Raw genomic sequence first — 19,508 nt, forward strand, 5'->3', positions numbered from 1 at the left:
TAAAACTTTGTCTGTACGTGACGTCCAAGCCGCGCTGCAAAAGCACCAACCCCGCTTCTGTACAGGCTCGGAACACTTCGCTCAAAGCTTAAGTCCATTCCCATACCGGGAGTCGAACCCGGGCCGCCTGGGTGAAAACCAGGAATCCTAACCGCTAGACCATATGGGAAGCTTGCACTGCCCTCGGCTGGCCACCATGACCAATTTGTTACCTTCTTCTTCTCCCGTCTCTCCCTGCTGTCCTCCTGAGGCCAACTGGAGCTTTGCACCCTTCATCCTGATGGAACAGGCGGATGCGAAAACTGCTTGAGTGCCTCTTGCCAGGCCCAGCGTCCAAGGAGTCCTAATCCTGCGCGTGGACAGAAAACATCCTTGAGCTCTCCGCTCCATAAGACAGGTGCATTTCCATTTGCAGCGCTGGCTGGCCCACTCTATGTCTGCAAGAGGGCTTTGGATGAAGGCCAGGCCTGCCAGCCGCACAAAAGAGCGGCTGCTGGTCCCGAAGGCGAGCACTAGCCGCTCGCAGCGAGAGCCTGCCGTGACCCGGATTCGAACCGGGGTTGCTGCGGCCACAACGCAGAGTACTAACCACTATACGATCACGGCGCGCCACCGCTCAAGCCGCACCCAGCCTCCTCCCTTCCTTGGTGGAATGCTTCCCTGCTGACAAGAAGGCATTTCCTTGGCAAACAGACAGAACGCTCTTCCCTTCCCCTTTGTGGACTTGGCATTTCACATCAAACGGCAGCCATGACGGTGCGCCGTAACCATCTACCAAGACGCGAGTCTTCCGTGGCACTGGGAATTTACCGCCACCGCGGCTCGTATTCCAAATCAGAACAGATGTGCAGGGAACTCATGATTTGCACGTGGTGGCAGGGTGGTTTAGAGATTAGCTTAAGGGGCGCGTAGCAGCAAAAGGAAAGATGGCGTGAGCTGAACGGCACCCTACTAGTATTTAAAAACGGCGCTGCCCCGTGTGAGGATCGAACTCACGACCTTCAGATTATGAGACTGACGCGCTACCTACTGCGCTAACGAGGCCACCAAGGAGCTGAGATTCTCCAAAGTCAGCCCGTTGTCAGTTGCCTGTCTCAGGTTTTCGCCAACGCCCGCATTTCAGGACTGTTCTTTACAGGTTCCACACTTTCTTTGCACCCTGACTTCACAAGCGCTAAAGTGCTTATCAACCACCAAACGCACAAAGCAAAAAGTGCGAGCCAGCCAGGAGTCGAACCTAGAATCTTCTGATCCGTAGTCAGACGCGTTATCCATTGCGCCACTGGCCCCTTGCTCTGGTCTCTCCGCGTGGCATTTGCTTTACGTAAGGGAGACAACGGCCACGCCTCACTTGGGGAGGGAGAAGCAGAGCGCCTCCTAAAACTTTGTCTGTACGTGACGTCCAAGCCGCGCTGCAAAAGCACCAACCCCGCTTCTGTACAGGCTCGGAACACTTCGCTCAAAGCTTAAGTCCATTCCCATACCGGGAGTCGAACCCGGGCCGCCTGGGTGAAAACCAGGAATCCTAACCGCTAGACCATATGGGAAGCTTGCACTGCCCTCGGCTGGCCACCATGACCAATTTGTTACCTTCTTCTTCTCCCGTCTCTCCCTGCTGTCCTCCTGAGGCCAACTGGAGCTTTGCACCCTTCATCCTGATGGAACAGGCGGATGCGAAAACTGCTTGAGTGCCTCTTGCCAGGCCCAGCGTCCAAGGAGTCCTAATCCTGCGCGTGGACAGAAAACATCCTTGAGCTCTCCGCTCCATAAGACAGGTGCATTTCCATTTGCAGCGCTGGCTGGCCCACTCTATGTCTGCAAGAGGGCTTTGGATGAAGGCCAGGCCTGCCAGCCGCACAAAAGAGCGGCTGCTGGTCCCGAAGGCGAGCACTACCCGCTCGCAGCGAGAGCCTGCCGTGACCCGGATTCAAACCGGGGTTGCTGCGGCCACAACGCAGAGTACTAACCACTATACGATCACGGCGCGCCACCGCTCAAGCCGCACCCGGCCTCCTCCCTTCCTTGGTGGAATGCTTCCCTGCTGACAAGAAGGCATTTCCTTGGCAAACAGACAGAACGCTCTTCCCTTCCCCTTTGTGGACTTGGCATTTCACATCAAACGGCAGCCATGACGGTGCGCCGTAACCATCTACCAAGACGCGAGTCTTCCGTGGCACTGGGAATTTACCGCCACCGCGGCTCGTATTCCAAATCAGAACAGATGTGCAGGGAACTCATGATTTGCACGTGGTGGCAGGGTGGTTTAGAGATTAGCTTAAGGGGCGCGTAGCAGCAAAAGGAAAGATGGCGTGAGCTGAACGGCACCCTACTAGTATTTAAAAACGGCGCTGCCCCGTGTGAGGATCGAACTCACGACCTTCAGATTATGAGACTGACGCGCTACCTACTGCGCTAACGAGGCCACCAAGGAGCTGAGATTCTCCAAAGTCAGCCCGTTGTCAGTTGCCTGTCTCAGGTTTTCGCCAACGCCCGCATTTCAGGACTGTTCTTTACAGGTTCCACACTTTCTTTGCACCCTGACTTCACAAGCGCTAAAGTGCTTATCAACCACCAAACGCACAAAGCAAAAAGTGCGAGCCAGCCAGGAGTCGAACCTAGAATCTTCTGATCCGTAGTCAGACGCGTTATCCATTGCGCCACTGGCCCCTTGCTCTGGTCTCTCCGCGTGGCATTTGCTTTACGTAAGGGAGACAACGGCCACGCCTCACTTGGGGAGGGAGAAGCAGAGCGCCTCCTAAAACTTTGTCTGTACGTGACGTCCAAGCCGCGCTGCAAAAGCACCAACCCCGCTTCTGTACAGGCTCGGAACACTTCGCTCAAAGCTTAAGTCCATTCCCATACCGGGAGTCGAACCCGGGCCGCCTGGGTGAAAACCAGGAATCCTAACCGCTAGACCATATGGGAAGCTTGCACTGCCCTCGGCTGGCCACCATGACCAATTTGTTACCTTCTTCTTCTCCCGTCTCTCCCTGCTGTCCTCCTGAGGCCAACTGGAGCTTTGCACCCTTCATCCTGATGGAACAGGCGGATGCGAAAACTGCTTGAGTGCCTCTTGCCAGGCCCAGCGTCCAAGGAGTCCTAATCCTGCGCGTGGACAGAAAACATCCTTGAGCTCTCCGCTCCATAAGACAGGTGCATTTCCATTTGCAGCGCTGGCTGGCCCACTCTATGTCTGCAAGAGGGCTTTGGATGAAGGCCAGGCCTGCCAGCCGCACAAAAGAGCTGCTGCTGGTCCCGAAGGCGAGCACTACCCGCTCGCAGCGAGAGCCTGCCGTGACCCGGATTCGAACCGGGGTTGCTGCGGCCACAACGCAGAGTACTAACCACTATACGATCACGGCACGCCACCGCTCAAGCCGCACCCGGCCTCCTCCCTTCCTTGGTGGAATGCTTCCCTGCTGACAAGAAGGCATTTCCTTGGCAAACAGACAGAACGCTCTTCCCTTCCCCTTTGTGGACTTGGCATTTCACATCAAACGGCAGCCATGACGGTGCGCCGTAACCATCTACCAAGACGCGAGTCTTCCGTGGCACTGGGAATTTACCGCCACCGCGGCTCGTATTCCAAATCAGAACAGATGTGCAGGGAACTCATGATTTGCACGTGGTGGCAGGGTGGTTTAGAGATTAGCTTAAGGGGCGCGTAGCAGCAAAAGGAAAGATGGCGTGAGCTGAACGGCACCCTACTAGTATTTAAAAACGGCGCTGCCCCGTGTGAGGATCGAACTCACGACCTTCAGATTATGAGACTGACGCGCTACCTACTGCGCTAACGAGGCCACCAAGGAGCTGAGATTCTCCAAAGTCAGCCCGTTGTCAGTTGCCTGTCTCAGGTTTTCGCCAACGCCCGCATTTCAGGACTGTTCTTTACAGGTTCCACACTTTCTTTGCACCCTGACTTCACAAGCGCTAAAGTGCTTATCAACCACCAAACGCACAAAGCAAAAAGTGCGAGCCAGCCAGGAGTCGAACCTAGAATCTTCTGATCCGTAGTCAGACGCGTTATCCATTGCGCCACTGGCCCCTTGCTCTGGTCTCTCCGCGTGGCATTTGCTTTACGTAAGGGAGACAACGGCCACGCCTCACTTGGGGAGGGAGAAGCAGAGCGCCTCCTAAAACTTTGTCTGTACGTGACGTCCAAGCCGCGCTGCAAAAGCACCAACCCCGCTTCTGCACAGGCTCGGAACACTTCGCTCAAAGCTTAAGTCCATTCCCATACCGGGAGTCGAACCCGGGCCGCCTGGGTGAAAACCAGGAATCCTGACCGCTAGACCATATGGGAAGCTTGCACTGCCCTCGGCTGGCCACCATGACCAATTTGTTACCTTCTTCTTCTCCCGTCTCTCCCTGCTGTCCTCCTGAGGCCAACTGGAGCTTTGCACCCTTCATCCTGATGGAACAGGCGGATGCGAAAACTGCTTGAGTGCCTCTTGCCAGGCCCAGCGTCCAAGGAGTCCTAATCCTGCGCGTGGACAGAAAACATCCTTGAGCTCTCCGCTCCATAAGACAGGTGCATTTCCATTTGCAGCGCTGGCTGGCCCACTCTATGTCTGCAAGAGGGCTTTGGATGAAGGCCAGGCCTGCCAGCCGCACAAAAGAGCGGCTGCTGGTCCCGAAGGCGAGCACTACCCGCTCGCAGCGAGAGCCTGCCGTGACCCGGATTCGAACCGGGGTTGCTGCGGCCACAACGCAGAGTACTAACCACTATTCGATCACGGCGCGCCACCGCTCAAGCCGCACCCGGCCTCCTCCCTTCCTTGGTGGAATGCTTCCCTGCTGACAAGAAGGCATTTCCTTGGCAAACAGACAGAACGCTCTTCCCTTCCCCTTTGTGGACTTGGCATTTCACATCAAACGGCAGCCATGACGGTGCGCCGTAACCATCTACCAAGACGCGAGTCTTCCGTGGCACTGGGAATTTACCGCCACCGCGGCTCGTATTCCAAATCAGAACAGATGTGCAGGGAACTCATGATTTGCACGTGGTGGCAGGGTGGTTTAGAGATTAGCTTAAGGGGCGCGTAGCAGCAAAAGGAAAGATGGCGTGAGCTGAACGGCACCCTACTAGTATTTAAAAACGGCGCTGCCCCGTGTGAGGATCGAACTCACGACCTTCAGATTATGAGACTGACGCGCTACCTACTGCGCTAACGAGGCCACCAAGGAGCTGAGATTCTCCAAAGTCAGCCCGTTGTCAGTTGCCTGTCTCAGGTTTTCGCCAACGCCCGCATTTCAGGACTGTTCTTTACAGGTTCCACACTTTCTTTGCACCCTGACTTCACAAGCGCTAAAGTGCTTATCAACCACCAAACGCACAAAGCAAAAAGTGCGAGCCAGCCAGGAGTCGAACCTAGAATCTTCTGATCCGTAGTCAGACGCGTTATCCATTGCGCCACTGGCCCCTTGCTCTGGTCTCTCCGCGTGGCATTTGCTTTACGTAAGGGAGACAACGGCCACGCCTCACTTGGGGAGGGAGAAGCAGAGCGCCTCCTAAAACTTTGTCTGTACGTGACGTCCAAGCCGCGCTGCAAAAGCACCAACCCCGCTTCTGTACAGGCTCGGAACACTTCGCTCAAAGCTTAAGTCCATTCCCATACCGGGAGTCGAACCCGGGCCGCCTGGGTGAAAACCAGGAATCCTGACCGCTAGACCATATGGGAAGCTTGCACTGCCCTCGGCTGGCCACCATGACCAATTTGTTACCTTCTTCTTCTCCCGTCTCTCCCTGCTGTCCTCCTGAGGCCAACTGGAGCTTTGCACCCTTCATCCTGATGGAACAGGCGGATGCGAAAACTGCTTGAGTGCCTCTTGCCAGGCCCAGCGTCCAAGGAGTCCTAATCCTGCGCGTGGACAGAAAACATCCTTGAGCTCTCCGCTCCATAAGACAGGTGCATTTCCATTTGCAGCGCTGGCTGGCCCACTCTATGTCTGCAAGAGGGCTTTGGATGAAGGCCAGGCCTGCCAGCCGCACAAAAGAGCGGCTGCTGGTCCCGAAGGCGAGCACTACCCGCTCGCAGCGAGAGCCTGCCGTGACCCGGATTCGAACCGGGGTTGCTGCGGCCACAACGCAGAGTACTAACCACTATACGATCACGGCGCGCCACCGCTCAAGCCGCACCCGGCCTCCTCCCTTCCTTGGTGGAATGCTTCCCTGCTGACAAGAAGGCATTTCCTTGGCAAACAGACAGAACGCTCTTCCCTTCCCCTTTGTGGACTTGGCATTTCACATCAAACGGCAGCCATGACGGTGCGCCGTAACCATCTACCAAGACGCGAGTCTTCCGTGGCACTGGGAATTTACCGCCACCGCGGCTCGTATTCCAAATCAGAACAGATGTGCAGGGAACTCATGATTTGCACGTGGTGGCAGGGTGGTTTAGAGATTAGCTTAAGGGGCGCGTAGCAGCAAAAGGAAAGATGGCGTGAGCTGAACGGCACCCTACTAGTATTTAAAAACGGCGCTGCCCCGTGTGAGGTTCGAACTCACGACCTTCAGATTATGAGACTGACGCGCTACCTACTGCGCTAACGAGGCCACCAAGGAGCTGAGATTCTCCAAAGTCAGCCCGTTGTCAGTTGCCTGTCTCAGGTTTTCGCCAACGCCCGCATTTCAGGACTGTTCTTTACAGGTTCCACACTTTCTTTGCACCCTGACTTCACAAGCGCTAAAGTGCTTATCAACCACCAAACGCACAAAGCAAAAAGTGCGAGCCAGCCAGGAGTCGAACCTAGAATCTTCTGATCCGTAGTCAGATGCGTTATCCATTGCGCCACTGGCCCCTTGCTCTGGTCTCTCCGCGTGGCATTTGCTTTACGTAAGGGAGACAACGGCCACGCCTCACTTGGGGAGGGAGAAGCAGAGCGCCTCCTAAAACTTTGTCTGTACGTGACGTCCAAGCCGCGCTGCAAAAGCACCAACCCCGCTTCTGTACAGGCTCGGAACACTTCGCTCAAAGCTTAAGTCCATTCCCATACCGGGAGTCGAACCCGGGCCGCCTGGGTGAAAACCAGGAATCCTGACCGCTAGACCATATGGGAAGCTTGCACTGCCCTCGGCTGGCCACCATGACCAATTTGTTACCTTCTTCTTCTCCCGTCTCTCCCTGCTGTCCTCCTGAGGCCAACTGGAGCTTTGCACCCTTCATCCTGATGGAACAGGCGGATGCGAAAACTGCTTGAGTGCCTCTTGCCAGGCCCAGCGTCCAAGGAGTCCTAATCCTGCGCGTGGACAGAAAACATCCTTGAGCTCTCCGCTCCATAAGACAGGTGCATTTCCATTTGCAGCGCTGGCTGGCCCACTCTATGTCTGCAAGAGGGCTTTGGATGAAGGCCAGGCCTGCCAGCCGCACAAAAGAGCGGCTGCTGGTCCCGAAGGCGAGCACTACCCGCTCGCAGCGAGAGCCTGCCGTGACCCGGATTCGAACCGGGGTTGCTGCAGCCACAACGCAGAGTACTAACCACTATACGATCACGGCGCGCCACCGCTCAAGCCGCACCTGGCCTCCTCCCTTCCTTGGTGGAATGCTTCCCTGCTGACAAGAAGGCATTTCCTTGGCAAACAGACAGAACGCTCTTCCCTTCCCCTTTGCGGACTTGGCATTTCACATCAAACGGCAGCCATGACGGTGCGCCGTAACCATCTACCAAGACGCGAGTCTTCCGTGGCACTGGGAATTTACCGCCACCGCGGCTCGTATTCCAAATCAGAACAGATGTGCAGGGAACTCATGATTTGCACGTGGTGGCAGGGTGGTTTAGAGATTAGCTTAAGGGGCGCGTAGCAGCAAAAGGAAAGATGGCGTGAGCTGAACGGCACCCTACTAGTATTTAAAAACGGCGCTGCCCCGTGTGAGGATCGAACTCACGACCTTCAGATTATGAGACTGACGCGCTACCTACTGCGCTAACGAGGCCACCAAGGAGCTGAGATTCTCCAAAGTCAGCCCGTTGTCAGTTGCCTGTCTCAGGTTTTCGCCAACGCCCGCATTTCAGGACTGTTCTTTACAGGTTCCACACTTTCTTTGCACCCTGACTTCACAAGCGCTAAAGTGCTTATCAACCACCAAACGCACAAAGCAAAAAGTGCGAGCCAGCCAGGAGTCGAACCTAGAATCTTCTGATCCGTAGTCAGACGCGTTATCCATTGCGCCACTGGCCCCTTGCTCTGGTCTCTCCGCGTGGCATTTGCTTTACGTAAGGGAGACAACGGCCACGCCTCACTTGGGGAGGGAGAAGCAGAGCGCCTCCTAAAACTTTGTCTGTACGTGACGTCCAAGCCGCGCTGCAAAAGCACCAACCCTGCTTCTGTACAGGCTCGGAACACTTCGCTCAAAGCTTAAGTCCATTCCCATACCGGGAGTCGAACCCGGGCCGCCTGGGTGAAAACCAGGAATCCTGACCGCTAGACCATATGGGAAGCTTGCACTGCCCTCGGCTAGCCACCATGACCAATTTGTTACCTTCTTCTTCTCCCGTCTCTCCCTGCTGTCCTCCTGAGGCCAACTGGAGCTTTGCACCCTTCATCCTGATGGAACAGGCGGATGCGAAAACTGCTTGAGTGCCTCTTGCCAGGCCCAGCGTCCAAGGAGTCCTAATCCTGCGCGTGGACAGAAAACATCCTTGAGCTCTCCGCTCCATAAGACAGGTGCATTTCCATTTGCAGCGCTGGCTGGCCCACTCTATGTCTGCAAGAGGGCTTTGGATGAAGGCCAGGCCTGCCAGCCGCACAAAAGAGCGGCTGCTGGTCCCGAAGGCGAGCACTACCCGCTCGCAGGGAGAGCCTGCCGTGACCCGGATTCGAACCGGGGTTGCTGCGGCCACAACGCAGAGTACTAACCACTATACGATCACGGCGCGCCACCGCTCAAGCCGCACCCGGCCTCCTCCCTTCCTTGGTGGAATGCTTCCCTGCTGACAAGAAGGCATTTCCTTGGCAAACAGACAGAACGCTCTTCCCTTCCCCTTTGCGGACTTGGCATTTCACATCAAACGGCAGCCATGACGGTGCGCCGTAACCATCTACCAAGACGCGAGTCTTCCGTGGCACTGGGAATTTACCGCCACCGCGGCTCGTATTCCAAATCAGAACAGATGTGCAGGGAACTCATGATTTGCACGTGGTGGCAGGGTGGTTTAGAGATTAGCTTAAGGGGCGCGTAGCAGCAAAAGGAAAGATGGCGTGAGCTGAACGGCACCCTACTAGTATTTAAAAACGGCGCTGCCCCGTGTGAGGATCGAACTCACGACCTTCAGATTATGAGACTGACGCGCTACCTACTGCGCTAACGAGGCCACCAAGGAGCTGAGATTCTCCAAAGTCAGCCCGTTGTCAGTTGCCTGTCTCAGGTTTTCGCCAACGCCCGCATTTCAGGACTGTTCTTTACAGGTTCCACACTTTCTTTGCACCCTGACTTCACAAGCGCTAAAGTGCTTATCAACCACCAAACGCACAAAGCAAAAAGTGCGAGCCAGCCAGGAGTCGAACCTAGAATCTTCTGATCCGTAGTCAGACGCGTTATCCATTGCGCCACTGGCCCCTTGCTCTGGTCTCTCCGCGTGGCATTTGCTTTACGTAAGGGAGACAACGGCCACGCCTCACTTGGGGAGGGAGAAGCAGAGCGCCTCCTAAAACTTTGTCTGTACGTGACGTCCAAGCCGCGCTGCAAAAGCACCAACCCCGCTTCTGTACAGGCTCGGAACACTTCGCTCAAAGCTTAAGTCCATTCCCATACCGGGAGTCGAACCCGGGCCGCCTGGGTGAAAACCAGGAATCCTGACCGCTAGACCATATGGGAAGCTTGCACTGCCCTCGGCTAGCCACCATGACCAATTTGTTACCTTCTTCTTCTCCCGTCTCTCCCTGCTGTCCTCCTGAGGCCAACTGGAGCTTTGCACCCTTCATCCTGATGGAACAGGCGGATGCGAAAACTGCTTGAGTGCCTCTTGCCAGGCCCAGCGTCCAAGGAGTCCTAATCCTGCGCGTGGACAGAAAACATCCTTGAGCTCTCCGCTCCATAAGACAGGTGCATTTCCATTTGCAGCGCTGGCTGGCCCACTCTATGTCTGCAAGAGGGCTTTGGATGAAGGCCAGGCCTGCCAGCCGCACAAAAGAGGGGCTGCTGGTCCCGAAGGCGAGCACTACCCGCTCGCAGGGAGAGCCTGCCGTGACCCGGATTCGAACCGGGGTTGCTGCGGCCACAACGCAGAGTACTAACCACTATACGATCACGGCGCGCCACCGCTCAAGCCGCACCCGGCCTCCTCCCTTCCTTGGTGGAATGCTTCCCTGCTGACAAGAAGGCATTTCCTTGGCAAACAGACAGAACGCTCTTCCCTTCCCCTTTGTGGACTTGGCATTTCACATCAAACGGCAGCCATGACGGTGCGCCGTAACCATCTACCAAGACGCGAGTCTTCCGTGGCACTGGGAATTTACCGCCACCGCGGCTCGTATTCCAAATCAGAACAGATGTGCAGGGAACTCATGATTTGCACGTGGTGGCAGGGTGGTTTAGAGATTAGCTTAAGGGGCGCGTAGCAGCAAAAGGAAAGATGGCGTGAGCTGAACGGCACCCTACTAGTATTTAAAAACGGCGCTGCCCCGTGTGAGGATCGAACTCACGACCTTCAGATTATGAGACTGACGCGCTACCTACTGCGCTAACGAGGCCACCAAGGAGCTGAGATTCTCCAAAGTCAGCCCGTTGTCAGTTGCCTGTCTCAGGTTTTCGCCAACGCCCGCATTTCAGGACTGTTCTTTACAGGTTCCACACTTTCTTTGCACCCTGACTTCACAAGCGCTAAAGTGCTTATCAACCACCAAACGCACAAAGCAAAAAGTGCGAGCCAGCCAGGAGTCGAACCTAGAATCTTCTGATCCGTAGTCAGACGCGTTATCCATTGCGCCACTGGCCCCTTGCTCTGGTCTCTCCGCGTGGCATTTGCTTTACGTAAGGGAGACAACGGCCACGCCTCACTTGGGGAGGGAGAAGCAGAGCGCCTCCTAAAACTTTGTCTGTACGTGACGTCCAAGCCGCGCTGCAAAAGCACCAACCCCGCTTCTGTACAGGCTCGGAACACTTCGCTCAAAGCTTAAGTCCATTCCCATACCGGGAGTCGAACTCGGGCCGCCTGGGTGAAAACCAGGAATCCTGACCGCTAGACCATATGGGAAGCTTGCACTGCCCTCGGCTAGCCACCATGACCAATTTGTTACCTTCTTCTTCTCCCGTCTCTCCCTGCTGTCCTCCTGAGGCCAACTGGAGCTTTGCACCCTTCATCCTGATGGAACAGGCGGATGCGAAAACTGCTTGAGTGCCTCTTGCCAGGCCCAGCGTCCAAGGAGTCCTAATCCTGCGCGTGGACAGAAAACATCCTTGAGCTCTCCGCTCCATAAGACAGGTGCATTTCCATTTGCAGCGCTGGCTGGCCCACTCTATGTCTGCAAGAGGGCTTTGGATGAAGGCCAGGCCTGCCAGCCGCACAAAAGAGCGGCTGCTGGTCCCGAAGGCGAGCACTACCCGCTCGCAGGGAGAGCCTGCCGTGACCCGGATTCGAACCGGGGTTGCTGCGGCCACAACGCAGAGTACTAACCACTATACGATCACGGCGCGCCACCGCTCAAGCCGCACCCAGCCTCCTCCCTTCCTTGGTGGAATGCTTCCCTGCTGACAAGAAGGCATTTCCTTGGCAAACAGACAGAACGCTCTTCCCTTCCCCTTTGCGGACTTGGCATTTCACATCAAACGGCAGCCATGACGGTGCGCCGTAACCATCTACCAAGACGCGAGTCTTCCGTGGCACTGGGAATTTACCGCCACCGCGGCTCGTATTCCAAATCAGAACAGATGTGCAGGGAACTCATGATTTGCACGTGGTGGCAGGGTGGTTTAGAGATTAGCTTAAGGGGCGCGTAGCAGCAAAAGGAAAGATGGCGTGAGCTGAACGGCACCCTACTAGTATTTAAAAACGGCGCTGCCCCGTGTGAGGATCGAACTCACGACCTTCAGATTATGAGACTGACGCGCTACCTACTGCGCTAACGAGGCCACCAAGGAGCTGAGATTCTCCAAAGTCAGCCCGTTGTCAGTTGCCTGTCTCAGGTTTTCGCCTACGCCCGCATTTCAGGACTGTTCTTTACAGGTTCCACACTTTCTTTGCACCCTGACTTCACAAGCGCTAAAGTGCTTATCAACCACCAAACGCACAAAGCAAAAAGTGCGAGCCAGCCAGGAGTCGAACCTAGAATCTTCTGATCCGTAGTCAGACGCGTTATCCATTGCGCCACTGGCCCCTTGCTCTGGTCTCTCCGCGTGGCATTTGCTTTACGTAAGGGAGACAACGGCCACGCCTCACTTGGGGAGGGAGAAGCAGAGCGCCTCCTAAAACTTTGTCTGTACGTGACGTCCAAGCCGCGCTGCAAAAGCACCAACCCCGCTTCTGTACAGGCTCGGAACACTTCGCTCAAAGCTTAAGTCCATTCCCATACCGGGAGTCGAACCCGGGCCGCCTGGGTGAAAACCAGGAATCCTGACCGCTAGACCATATGGGAAGCTTGCACTGCCCTCGGCTAGCCACCATGACCAATTTGTTACCTTCTTCTTCTCCCGTCTCTCCCTGCTGTCCTCCTGAGGCCAACTGGAGCTTTGCACCCTTCATCCTGATGGAACAGGCGGATGCGAAAACTGCTTGAGTGCCTCTTGCCAGGCCCAGCGTCCAAGGAGTCCTAATCCTGCGCGTGGACAGAAAACATCCTTGAGCTCTCCGCTCCATAAGACAGGTGCATTTCCATTTGCAGCGCTGGCTGGCCCACTCTATGTCTGCAAGAGGGCTTTGGATGAAGGCCAGGCCTGCCAGCCGCACAAAAGAGGGGCTGCTGGTCCCGAAGGCGAGCACTACCCGCTCGCAGGGAGAGCCTGCCGTGACCCGGATTCGAACCGGGGTTGCTGCGGCCACAACGCAGAGTACTAACCACTATACGATCACGGCGCGCCACCGCTCAAGCCGCACCCGGCCTCCTCCCTTCCTTGGTGGAATGCTTCCCTGCTGACAAGAAGGCATTTCCTTGGCAAACAGACAGAACGCTCTTCCCTTCCCCTTTGCGGACTTGGCATTTCACATCAAACGGCAGCCATGACGGTGCGCCGTAACCATCTACCAAGACGCGAGTCTTCCGTGGCACTGGGAATTTACCGCCACCGCGGCTCGTATTCCAAATCAGAACAGATGTGCAGGGAACTCATGATTTGCACGTGGTGGCAGGGTGGTTTAGAGATTAGCTTAAGGGGCGCGTAGCAGCAAAAGGAAAGATGGCGTGAGCTGAACGGCACCCTACTAGTATTTAAAAACGGCGCTGCCCCGTGTGAGGATCGAACTCACGACCTTCAGATTATGAGACTGACGCGCTACCTACTGCGCTAACGAGGCCACCAAGGAGCTGAGATTCTCCAAAGTCAGCCCGTTGTCAGTTGCCTGTCTCAGGTTTTCGCCAACGCCCGCATTTCAGGACTGTTCTTTACAGGTTCCACACTTTCTTTGCACCCTGACTTCACAAGCGCTAAAGTGCTTATCAACCACCAAACGCACAAAGCAAAAAGTGCGAGCCAGCCAGGAGTCGAACCTAGAATCTTCTGATCCGTAGTCAGACGCGTTATCCATTGCGCCACTGGCCCCTTGCTCTGGTCTCTCCGCGTGGCATTTGCTTTACGTAAGGGAGACAACGGCCACGCCTCACTTGGGGAGGGAGAAGCAGAGCGCCTCCTAAAACTTTGTCTGTACGTGACGTCCAAGCCGCGCTGCAAAAGCACCAACCCCGCTTCTGTACAGGCTCGGAACACTTCGCTCAAAGCTTAAGTCCATTCCCATACCGGGAGTCGAACCCGGGCCGCCTGGGTGAAAACCAGGAATCCTGACCGCTAGACCATATGGGAAGCTTGCACTGCCCTCGGCTGGCCACCATGACCAATTTGTTACCTTCTTCTTCTCCCGTCTCTCCCTGCTGTCCTCCTGAGGCCAACTGGAGCTTTGCACCCTTCATCCTGATGGAACAGGCGGATGCGAAAACTGCTTGAGTGCCTCTTGCCAGGCCCAGCGTCCAAGGAGTCCTAATCCTGCGCGTGGACAGAAAACATCCTTGAGCTCTCCGCTCCATAAGACAGGTGCATTTCCATTTGCAGCGCTGGCTGGCCCACTCTATGTCTGCAAGAGGGCTTTGGATGAAGGCCAGGCCTGCCAGCCGCACAAAAGAGCGGCTGCTGGTCCCGAAGGCGAGCACTACCCGCTCGCAGCGAGAGCCTGCCGTGACCCGGATTCGAACCGGGGTTGCTGCGGCCACAACGCAGAGTACTAACCACTATACGATCACGGCGCGCCACCGCTCAAGCCGCACCCGGCCTCCTCCCTTCCTTGGTGGAATGCTTCCCTGCTGACAAGAAGGCATTTCCTTGGCAAACAGACAGAACGCTCTTCCCTTCCCCTTTGTGGACTTGGCATTTCACATCAAACGGCAGCCATGACGGTGCGCCGTAACCATCTACCAAGACGCGAGTCTTCCGTGGCACTGGGAATTTACCGCCACCGCGGCTCGTATTCCAAATCAGAACAGATGTGCAGGGAACTCATGATTTGCACGTGGTGGCAGGGTGGTTTAGAGATTAGCTTAAGGGGCGCGTAGCAGCAAAAGGAAAGATGGCGTGAGCTGAACGGCACCCTACTAGTATTTAAAAACGGCGCTGCCCCGTGTGAGGATCGAACTCACGACCTTCAGATTATGAGACTGACGCGCTACCTACTGCGCTAACGAGGCCACCAAGGAGCTGAGATTCTCCAAAGTCAGCCCGTTGTCAGTTGCCTGTCTCAGGTTTTCGCCAACGCCCGCATTTCAGGACTGTTCTTTACAGGTTCCACACTTTCTTTGCACCCTGACTTCACAAGCGCTAAAGTGCTTATCAACCACCAAACGCACAAAGCAAAAAGTGCGAGCCAGCCAGGAGTCGAACCTAGAATCTTCTGATCCGTAGTCAGACGCGTTATCCATTGCGCCACTGGCCCCTTGCTCTGGTCTCTCCGCGTGGCATTTGCTTTACGTAAGGGAGACAACGGCCACGCCTCACTTGGGGAGGGAGAAGCAGAGCGCCTCCTAAAACTTTGTCTGTACGTGACGTCCAAGCCGCGCTGCAAAAGCACCAACCCCGCTTCTGTACAGGCTCGGAACACTTCGCTCAAAGCTTAAGTCCATTCCCATACCGGGAGTCGAACCCGGGCCGCCTGGGTGAAAACCAGGAATCCTGACCGCTAGACCATATGGGAAGCTTGCACTGCCCTCGGCTGGCCACCATGACCAATTTGTTACCTTCTTCTTCTCCCGTCTCTCCCTGCTGTCCTCCTGAGGCCAACTGGAGCTTTGCACCCTTCATCCTGATGGAACAGGCGGATGCGAAAACTGCTTGAGTGCCTCTTGCCAGGCCCAGCGTCCAAGGAGTCCTAATCCTGCGCGTGGACAGAAAACATCCTTGAGCTCTCCGCTCCATAAGACAGGTGCATTTCCATTTGCAGCGCTGGCTGGCCCACTCTATGTCTGCAAGAGGGCTTTGGATGAAGGCCAGGCCTGCCAGCCGCACAAAAGAGCGGCTGCTGGTCCCGAAGGCGAGCACTACCCGCTCGCAGCGAGAGCCTGCCGTGACCCGGATTCGAACCGGGGTTGCTGCGGCCACAACGCAGAGTACTAACCACTATACGATCACGGCGCGCCACCGCTCAAGCCGCACCCGGCCTCCTCCCTTCCTTGGTGGAATGCTTCCCTGCTGACAAGAAGGCATTTCCTTGGCAAACAGACAGAACGCTCTTCCCTTCCCCTTTGCGGACTTGGCATTTCACATCAAACGGCAGCCATGACGGTGCGCCGTAACCATCTACCAAGACGCGAGTCTTCCGTGGCACTGGGAATTTACCGCCACCGCGGCTCGTATTCCAAATCAGAACAGATGTGCAGGGAACTCATGATTTGCACGTGGTGGCAGGGTGGTTTAGAGATTAGCTTAAGGGGCGCGTAGCAGCAAAAGGAAAGATGGCGTGAGCTGAACGGCACCCTACTAGTATTTAAAAACGGCGCTGCCCCGTGTGAGGATCGAACTCACGACCTTCAGATTATGAGACTGACGCGCTACCTACTGCGCTAACGAGGCCACCAAGGAGCTGAGATTCTCCAAAGTCAGCCCGTTGTCAGTTGCCTGTCTCAGGTTTTCGCCTACGCCCGCATTTCAGGACTGTTCTTTACAGGTTCCACACTTTCTTTGCACCCTGACTTCACAAGCGCTAAAGTGCTTATCAACCACCAAACGCACAAAGCAAAAAGTGCGAGCCAGCCAGGAGTCGAACCTAGAATCTTCTGATCCGTAGTCAGACGCGTTATCCATTGCGCCACTGGCCCCTTGCTCTGGTCTCTCCGCGTGGCATTTGCTTTACGTAAGGGAGACAACGGCCACGCCTCACTTGGGGAGGGAGAAGCAGAGCGCCTCCTAAAACTTTGTCTGTACGTGACGTCCAAGCCGCGCTGCAAAAGCACCAACCCCGCTTCTGTACAGGCTCGGAACACTTCGCTCAAAGCTTAAGTCCATTCCCATACCGGGAGTCGAACCCGGGCCGCCTGGGTGAAAACCAGGAATCCTGACCGCTAGACCATATGGGAAGCTTGCACTGCCCTCGGCTAGCCACCATGACCAATTTGTTACCTTCTTCTTCTCCCGTCTCTCCCTGCTGTCCTCCTGAGGCCAACTGGAGCTTTGCACCCTTCATCCTGATGGAACAGGCGGATGCGAAAACTGCTTGAGTGCCTCTTGCCAGGCCCAGCGTCCAAGGAGTCCTAATCCTGCGCGTGGACAGAAAACATCCTTGAGCTCTCCGCTCCATAAGACAGGTGCATTTCCATTTGCAGCGCTGGCTGGCCCACTCTATGTCTGCAAGAGGGCTTTGGATGAAGGCCAGGCCTGCCAGCCGCACAAAAGAGGGGCTGCTGGTCCCGAAGGCGAGCACTACCCGCTCGCAGGGAGAGCCTGCCGTGACCCGGATTCGAACCGGGGTTGCTGCGGCCACAACGCAGAGTACTAACCACTATACGATCACGGCGCGCCACCGCTCAAGCCGCACCCGGCCTCCTCCCTTCCTTGGTGGAATGCTTCCCTGCTGACAAGAAGGCATTTCCTTGGCAAACAGACAGAACGCTCTTCCCTTCCCCTTTGCGGACTTGGCATTTCACATCAAACGGCAGCCATGACGGTGCGCCGTAACCATCTACCAAGACGCGAGTCTTCCGTGGCACTGGGAATTTACCGCCACCGCGGCTCGTATTCCAAATCAGAACAGATGTGCAGGGAACTCATGATTTGCACGTGGTGGCAGGGTGGTTTAGAGATTAGCTTAAGGGGCGCGTAGCAGCAAAAGGAAAGATGGCGTGAGCTGAACGGCACCCTACTAGTATTTAAAAACGGCGCTGCCCCGTGTGAGGATCGAACTCACGACCTTCAGATTATGAGACTGACGCGCTACCTACTGCGCTAACGAGGCCACCAAGGAGCTGAGATTCTCCAAAGTCAGCCCGTTGTCAGTTGCCTGTCTCAGGTTTTCGCCAACGCCCGCATTTCAGGACTGTTCTTTACAGGTTCCACACTTTCTTTGCACCCTGACTTCACAAGCGCTAAAGTGCTTATCAACCACCAAACGCACAAAGCAAAAAGTGCGAGCCAGCCAGGAGTCGAACCTAGAATCTTCTGATCCGTAGTCAGACGCGTTATCCATTGCGCCACTGGCCCCTTGCTCTGGTCTCTCCGCGTGGCATTTGCTTTACGTAAGGGAGACAACGGCCACGCCTCACTTGGGGAGGGAGAAGCAGAGCGCCTCCTAAAACTTTGTCTGTACGTGACGTCCAAGCCGCGCTGCAAAAGCACCAACCCCGCTTCTGTACAGGCTCGGAACACTTCGCTCAAAGCTTAAGTCCATTCCCATACCGGGAGTCGAACCCGGGCCGCCTGGGTGAAAACCAGGAATCCTGACCGCTAGACCATATGGGAAGCTTGCACTGCCCTCGGCTGGCCACCATGACCAATTTGTTACCTTCTTCTTCTCCCGTCTCTCCCTGCTGTCCTCCTGAGGCCAACTGGAGCTTTGCACCCTTCATCCTGATGGAACAGGCGGATGCGAAAACTGCTTGAGTGCCTCTTGCCAGGCCCAGCGTCCAAGGAGTCCTAATCCTGCGCGTGGACAGAAAACATCCTTGAGCTCTCCGCTCCATAAGACAGGTGCATTTCCATTTGCAGCGCTGGCTGGCCCACTCTATGTCTGCAAGAGGGCTTTGGATGAAGGCCAGGCCTGCCAGCCGCACAAAAGAGCGGCTGCTGGTCCCGAAGGCGAGCACTACCCGCTCGCAGCGAGAGCCTGCCGTGACCCGGATTCGAACCGGGGTTGCTGCGGCCACAACGCAGAGTACTAACCACTATACGATCACGGCGCGCCACCGCTCAAGCCGCACCCGGCCTCCTCCCTTCCTTGGTGGAATGCTTCCCTGCTGACAAGAAGGCATTTCCTTGGCAAACAGACAGAACGCTCTTCCCTTCCCCTTTGTGGACTTGGCATTTCACATCAAACGGCAGCCATGACGGTGCGCCGTAACCATCTACCAAGACGCGAGTCTTCCGTGGCACTGGGAATTTACCGCCACCGCGGCTCGTATTCCAAATCAGAACAGATGTGCAGGGAACTCATGATTTGCACGTGGTGGCAGGGTGGTTTAGAGATTAGCTTAAGGGGCGCGTAGCAGCAAAAGGAAAGATGGCGTGAGCTGAACGGCACCCTACTAGTATTTAAAAACGGCGCTGCCCCGTGTGAGGATCGAACTCACGACCTTCAGATTATGAGACTGACGCGCTACCTACTGCGCTAACGAGGCCACCAAGGAGCTGAGATTCTCCAAAGTCAGCCCGTTGTCAGTTGCCTGTCTCAGGTTTTCGCCAACGCCCGCATTTCAGGACTGTTCTTTACAGGTTCCACACTTTCTTTGCACCCTGACTTCACAAGCGCTAAAGTGCTTATCAACCACCAAACGCACAAAGCAAAAAGTGCGAGCCAGCCAGGAGTCGAACCTAGAATCTTCTGATCCGTAGTCAGACGCGTTATCCATTGCGCCACTGGCCCCTTGCTCTGGTCTCTCCGCGTGGCATTTGCTTTACGTAAGGGAGACAACGGCCACGCCTCACTTGGGGAGGGAGAAGCAGAGCGCCTCCTAAAACTTTGTCTGTACGTGACGTCCAAGCCGCGCTGCAAAAGCACCAACCCCGCTTCTGTACAGGCTCGGAACACTTCGCTCAAAGCTTAAGTCCATTCCCATACCGGGAGTCGAACCCGGGCCGCCTGGGTGAAAACCAGGAATCCTGACCGCTAGACCATATGGGAAGCTTGCACTGCCCTCGGCTGGCCACCATGACCAATTTGTTACCTTC

The 19,508-nt window shown here is 55.9% G+C and overlaps 56 non-coding genes across 56 annotated transcripts; all 56 read right to left on the minus strand.

Annotated features, from left to right (window-relative positions):
- Positions 1-97: 97 nt before the first annotated feature.
- trnae-uuc (transfer RNA glutamic acid (anticodon UUC)) lies at positions 98-169 on the minus strand. The gene has a single exon. It is a non-coding gene; the product is annotated as a tRNA-Glu (tRNA).
- Positions 170-534: 365 nt separating this feature from the next.
- Positions 535-606, minus strand: trnah-gug (transfer RNA histidin (anticodon GUG)). The gene has a single exon. It is a non-coding gene; the product is annotated as a tRNA-His (tRNA).
- Positions 607-971: 365 nt separating this feature from the next.
- trnam-cau (transfer RNA methionine (anticodon CAU)) lies at positions 972-1,044 on the minus strand. The gene has a single exon. It is a non-coding gene; the product is annotated as a tRNA-Met (tRNA).
- A 172-nt stretch (positions 1,045-1,216) lies between these two features.
- Positions 1,217-1,289, minus strand: trnar-acg (transfer RNA arginine (anticodon ACG)). Its single transcript has one exon. It is a non-coding gene; the product is annotated as a tRNA-Arg (tRNA).
- Positions 1,290-1,475: 186 nt separating this feature from the next.
- trnae-uuc (transfer RNA glutamic acid (anticodon UUC)) lies at positions 1,476-1,547 on the minus strand. Its single transcript has one exon. It is a non-coding gene; the product is annotated as a tRNA-Glu (tRNA).
- Positions 1,548-1,912: 365 nt separating this feature from the next.
- Positions 1,913-1,984, minus strand: trnah-gug (transfer RNA histidin (anticodon GUG)). The gene has a single exon. It is a non-coding gene; the product is annotated as a tRNA-His (tRNA).
- A 365-nt stretch (positions 1,985-2,349) lies between these two features.
- trnam-cau (transfer RNA methionine (anticodon CAU)) lies at positions 2,350-2,422 on the minus strand. The gene has a single exon. It is a non-coding gene; the product is annotated as a tRNA-Met (tRNA).
- Positions 2,423-2,594: 172 nt separating this feature from the next.
- On the minus strand, positions 2,595-2,667 carry trnar-acg (transfer RNA arginine (anticodon ACG)). The gene has a single exon. It is a non-coding gene; the product is annotated as a tRNA-Arg (tRNA).
- A 186-nt stretch (positions 2,668-2,853) lies between these two features.
- Positions 2,854-2,925, minus strand: trnae-uuc (transfer RNA glutamic acid (anticodon UUC)). Its single transcript has one exon. It is a non-coding gene; the product is annotated as a tRNA-Glu (tRNA).
- A 365-nt stretch (positions 2,926-3,290) lies between these two features.
- trnah-gug (transfer RNA histidin (anticodon GUG)) lies at positions 3,291-3,362 on the minus strand. Its single transcript has one exon. It is a non-coding gene; the product is annotated as a tRNA-His (tRNA).
- A 365-nt stretch (positions 3,363-3,727) lies between these two features.
- On the minus strand, positions 3,728-3,800 carry trnam-cau (transfer RNA methionine (anticodon CAU)). Its single transcript has one exon. It is a non-coding gene; the product is annotated as a tRNA-Met (tRNA).
- A 172-nt stretch (positions 3,801-3,972) lies between these two features.
- Positions 3,973-4,045, minus strand: trnar-acg (transfer RNA arginine (anticodon ACG)). Its single transcript has one exon. It is a non-coding gene; the product is annotated as a tRNA-Arg (tRNA).
- A 186-nt stretch (positions 4,046-4,231) lies between these two features.
- trnae-uuc (transfer RNA glutamic acid (anticodon UUC)) lies at positions 4,232-4,303 on the minus strand. Its single transcript has one exon. It is a non-coding gene; the product is annotated as a tRNA-Glu (tRNA).
- An 802-nt stretch (positions 4,304-5,105) lies between these two features.
- trnam-cau (transfer RNA methionine (anticodon CAU)) lies at positions 5,106-5,178 on the minus strand. Its single transcript has one exon. It is a non-coding gene; the product is annotated as a tRNA-Met (tRNA).
- A 172-nt stretch (positions 5,179-5,350) lies between these two features.
- Positions 5,351-5,423, minus strand: trnar-acg (transfer RNA arginine (anticodon ACG)). Its single transcript has one exon. It is a non-coding gene; the product is annotated as a tRNA-Arg (tRNA).
- A 186-nt stretch (positions 5,424-5,609) lies between these two features.
- trnae-uuc (transfer RNA glutamic acid (anticodon UUC)) lies at positions 5,610-5,681 on the minus strand. Its single transcript has one exon. It is a non-coding gene; the product is annotated as a tRNA-Glu (tRNA).
- Positions 5,682-6,046: 365 nt separating this feature from the next.
- Positions 6,047-6,118, minus strand: trnah-gug (transfer RNA histidin (anticodon GUG)). Its single transcript has one exon. It is a non-coding gene; the product is annotated as a tRNA-His (tRNA).
- Positions 6,119-6,483: 365 nt separating this feature from the next.
- trnam-cau (transfer RNA methionine (anticodon CAU)) lies at positions 6,484-6,556 on the minus strand. Its single transcript has one exon. It is a non-coding gene; the product is annotated as a tRNA-Met (tRNA).
- A 172-nt stretch (positions 6,557-6,728) lies between these two features.
- On the minus strand, positions 6,729-6,801 carry trnar-acg (transfer RNA arginine (anticodon ACG)). Its single transcript has one exon. It is a non-coding gene; the product is annotated as a tRNA-Arg (tRNA).
- Positions 6,802-6,987: 186 nt separating this feature from the next.
- Positions 6,988-7,059, minus strand: trnae-uuc (transfer RNA glutamic acid (anticodon UUC)). The gene has a single exon. It is a non-coding gene; the product is annotated as a tRNA-Glu (tRNA).
- A 365-nt stretch (positions 7,060-7,424) lies between these two features.
- On the minus strand, positions 7,425-7,496 carry trnah-gug (transfer RNA histidin (anticodon GUG)). The gene has a single exon. It is a non-coding gene; the product is annotated as a tRNA-His (tRNA).
- Positions 7,497-7,861: 365 nt separating this feature from the next.
- On the minus strand, positions 7,862-7,934 carry trnam-cau (transfer RNA methionine (anticodon CAU)). Its single transcript has one exon. It is a non-coding gene; the product is annotated as a tRNA-Met (tRNA).
- A 172-nt stretch (positions 7,935-8,106) lies between these two features.
- trnar-acg (transfer RNA arginine (anticodon ACG)) lies at positions 8,107-8,179 on the minus strand. The gene has a single exon. It is a non-coding gene; the product is annotated as a tRNA-Arg (tRNA).
- Positions 8,180-8,365: 186 nt separating this feature from the next.
- Positions 8,366-8,437, minus strand: trnae-uuc (transfer RNA glutamic acid (anticodon UUC)). The gene has a single exon. It is a non-coding gene; the product is annotated as a tRNA-Glu (tRNA).
- A 365-nt stretch (positions 8,438-8,802) lies between these two features.
- On the minus strand, positions 8,803-8,874 carry trnah-gug (transfer RNA histidin (anticodon GUG)). The gene has a single exon. It is a non-coding gene; the product is annotated as a tRNA-His (tRNA).
- Positions 8,875-9,239: 365 nt separating this feature from the next.
- trnam-cau (transfer RNA methionine (anticodon CAU)) lies at positions 9,240-9,312 on the minus strand. Its single transcript has one exon. It is a non-coding gene; the product is annotated as a tRNA-Met (tRNA).
- A 172-nt stretch (positions 9,313-9,484) lies between these two features.
- trnar-acg (transfer RNA arginine (anticodon ACG)) lies at positions 9,485-9,557 on the minus strand. Its single transcript has one exon. It is a non-coding gene; the product is annotated as a tRNA-Arg (tRNA).
- Positions 9,558-9,743: 186 nt separating this feature from the next.
- trnae-uuc (transfer RNA glutamic acid (anticodon UUC)) lies at positions 9,744-9,815 on the minus strand. Its single transcript has one exon. It is a non-coding gene; the product is annotated as a tRNA-Glu (tRNA).
- A 365-nt stretch (positions 9,816-10,180) lies between these two features.
- trnah-gug (transfer RNA histidin (anticodon GUG)) lies at positions 10,181-10,252 on the minus strand. The gene has a single exon. It is a non-coding gene; the product is annotated as a tRNA-His (tRNA).
- A 365-nt stretch (positions 10,253-10,617) lies between these two features.
- On the minus strand, positions 10,618-10,690 carry trnam-cau (transfer RNA methionine (anticodon CAU)). Its single transcript has one exon. It is a non-coding gene; the product is annotated as a tRNA-Met (tRNA).
- A 172-nt stretch (positions 10,691-10,862) lies between these two features.
- Positions 10,863-10,935, minus strand: trnar-acg (transfer RNA arginine (anticodon ACG)). Its single transcript has one exon. It is a non-coding gene; the product is annotated as a tRNA-Arg (tRNA).
- A 186-nt stretch (positions 10,936-11,121) lies between these two features.
- Positions 11,122-11,193, minus strand: trnae-uuc (transfer RNA glutamic acid (anticodon UUC)). Its single transcript has one exon. It is a non-coding gene; the product is annotated as a tRNA-Glu (tRNA).
- A 365-nt stretch (positions 11,194-11,558) lies between these two features.
- trnah-gug (transfer RNA histidin (anticodon GUG)) lies at positions 11,559-11,630 on the minus strand. Its single transcript has one exon. It is a non-coding gene; the product is annotated as a tRNA-His (tRNA).
- A 365-nt stretch (positions 11,631-11,995) lies between these two features.
- On the minus strand, positions 11,996-12,068 carry trnam-cau (transfer RNA methionine (anticodon CAU)). The gene has a single exon. It is a non-coding gene; the product is annotated as a tRNA-Met (tRNA).
- Positions 12,069-12,240: 172 nt separating this feature from the next.
- Positions 12,241-12,313, minus strand: trnar-acg (transfer RNA arginine (anticodon ACG)). Its single transcript has one exon. It is a non-coding gene; the product is annotated as a tRNA-Arg (tRNA).
- A 186-nt stretch (positions 12,314-12,499) lies between these two features.
- On the minus strand, positions 12,500-12,571 carry trnae-uuc (transfer RNA glutamic acid (anticodon UUC)). The gene has a single exon. It is a non-coding gene; the product is annotated as a tRNA-Glu (tRNA).
- A 365-nt stretch (positions 12,572-12,936) lies between these two features.
- Positions 12,937-13,008, minus strand: trnah-gug (transfer RNA histidin (anticodon GUG)). Its single transcript has one exon. It is a non-coding gene; the product is annotated as a tRNA-His (tRNA).
- A 365-nt stretch (positions 13,009-13,373) lies between these two features.
- Positions 13,374-13,446, minus strand: trnam-cau (transfer RNA methionine (anticodon CAU)). The gene has a single exon. It is a non-coding gene; the product is annotated as a tRNA-Met (tRNA).
- Positions 13,447-13,618: 172 nt separating this feature from the next.
- On the minus strand, positions 13,619-13,691 carry trnar-acg (transfer RNA arginine (anticodon ACG)). The gene has a single exon. It is a non-coding gene; the product is annotated as a tRNA-Arg (tRNA).
- Positions 13,692-13,877: 186 nt separating this feature from the next.
- trnae-uuc (transfer RNA glutamic acid (anticodon UUC)) lies at positions 13,878-13,949 on the minus strand. Its single transcript has one exon. It is a non-coding gene; the product is annotated as a tRNA-Glu (tRNA).
- A 365-nt stretch (positions 13,950-14,314) lies between these two features.
- Positions 14,315-14,386, minus strand: trnah-gug (transfer RNA histidin (anticodon GUG)). Its single transcript has one exon. It is a non-coding gene; the product is annotated as a tRNA-His (tRNA).
- Positions 14,387-14,751: 365 nt separating this feature from the next.
- Positions 14,752-14,824, minus strand: trnam-cau (transfer RNA methionine (anticodon CAU)). The gene has a single exon. It is a non-coding gene; the product is annotated as a tRNA-Met (tRNA).
- A 172-nt stretch (positions 14,825-14,996) lies between these two features.
- trnar-acg (transfer RNA arginine (anticodon ACG)) lies at positions 14,997-15,069 on the minus strand. Its single transcript has one exon. It is a non-coding gene; the product is annotated as a tRNA-Arg (tRNA).
- Positions 15,070-15,255: 186 nt separating this feature from the next.
- On the minus strand, positions 15,256-15,327 carry trnae-uuc (transfer RNA glutamic acid (anticodon UUC)). Its single transcript has one exon. It is a non-coding gene; the product is annotated as a tRNA-Glu (tRNA).
- A 365-nt stretch (positions 15,328-15,692) lies between these two features.
- Positions 15,693-15,764, minus strand: trnah-gug (transfer RNA histidin (anticodon GUG)). The gene has a single exon. It is a non-coding gene; the product is annotated as a tRNA-His (tRNA).
- Positions 15,765-16,129: 365 nt separating this feature from the next.
- trnam-cau (transfer RNA methionine (anticodon CAU)) lies at positions 16,130-16,202 on the minus strand. Its single transcript has one exon. It is a non-coding gene; the product is annotated as a tRNA-Met (tRNA).
- A 172-nt stretch (positions 16,203-16,374) lies between these two features.
- On the minus strand, positions 16,375-16,447 carry trnar-acg (transfer RNA arginine (anticodon ACG)). Its single transcript has one exon. It is a non-coding gene; the product is annotated as a tRNA-Arg (tRNA).
- A 186-nt stretch (positions 16,448-16,633) lies between these two features.
- Positions 16,634-16,705, minus strand: trnae-uuc (transfer RNA glutamic acid (anticodon UUC)). The gene has a single exon. It is a non-coding gene; the product is annotated as a tRNA-Glu (tRNA).
- Positions 16,706-17,070: 365 nt separating this feature from the next.
- Positions 17,071-17,142, minus strand: trnah-gug (transfer RNA histidin (anticodon GUG)). The gene has a single exon. It is a non-coding gene; the product is annotated as a tRNA-His (tRNA).
- Positions 17,143-17,507: 365 nt separating this feature from the next.
- Positions 17,508-17,580, minus strand: trnam-cau (transfer RNA methionine (anticodon CAU)). The gene has a single exon. It is a non-coding gene; the product is annotated as a tRNA-Met (tRNA).
- A 172-nt stretch (positions 17,581-17,752) lies between these two features.
- Positions 17,753-17,825, minus strand: trnar-acg (transfer RNA arginine (anticodon ACG)). The gene has a single exon. It is a non-coding gene; the product is annotated as a tRNA-Arg (tRNA).
- Positions 17,826-18,011: 186 nt separating this feature from the next.
- On the minus strand, positions 18,012-18,083 carry trnae-uuc (transfer RNA glutamic acid (anticodon UUC)). Its single transcript has one exon. It is a non-coding gene; the product is annotated as a tRNA-Glu (tRNA).
- A 365-nt stretch (positions 18,084-18,448) lies between these two features.
- On the minus strand, positions 18,449-18,520 carry trnah-gug (transfer RNA histidin (anticodon GUG)). The gene has a single exon. It is a non-coding gene; the product is annotated as a tRNA-His (tRNA).
- A 365-nt stretch (positions 18,521-18,885) lies between these two features.
- On the minus strand, positions 18,886-18,958 carry trnam-cau (transfer RNA methionine (anticodon CAU)). Its single transcript has one exon. It is a non-coding gene; the product is annotated as a tRNA-Met (tRNA).
- Positions 18,959-19,130: 172 nt separating this feature from the next.
- Positions 19,131-19,203, minus strand: trnar-acg (transfer RNA arginine (anticodon ACG)). Its single transcript has one exon. It is a non-coding gene; the product is annotated as a tRNA-Arg (tRNA).
- Positions 19,204-19,389: 186 nt separating this feature from the next.
- trnae-uuc (transfer RNA glutamic acid (anticodon UUC)) lies at positions 19,390-19,461 on the minus strand. Its single transcript has one exon. It is a non-coding gene; the product is annotated as a tRNA-Glu (tRNA).
- Between the last annotated feature and the right edge of the window lie 47 nt (positions 19,462-19,508).

The sequence above is a fragment of the Hoplias malabaricus genome, chromosome 7, assembly GCF_029633855.1.
Source record: "Hoplias malabaricus isolate fHopMal1 chromosome 7, fHopMal1.hap1, whole genome shotgun sequence".
In the NCBI taxonomy this organism is placed as follows: Eukaryota; Metazoa; Chordata; class Actinopteri; order Characiformes; family Erythrinidae; genus Hoplias; species Hoplias malabaricus.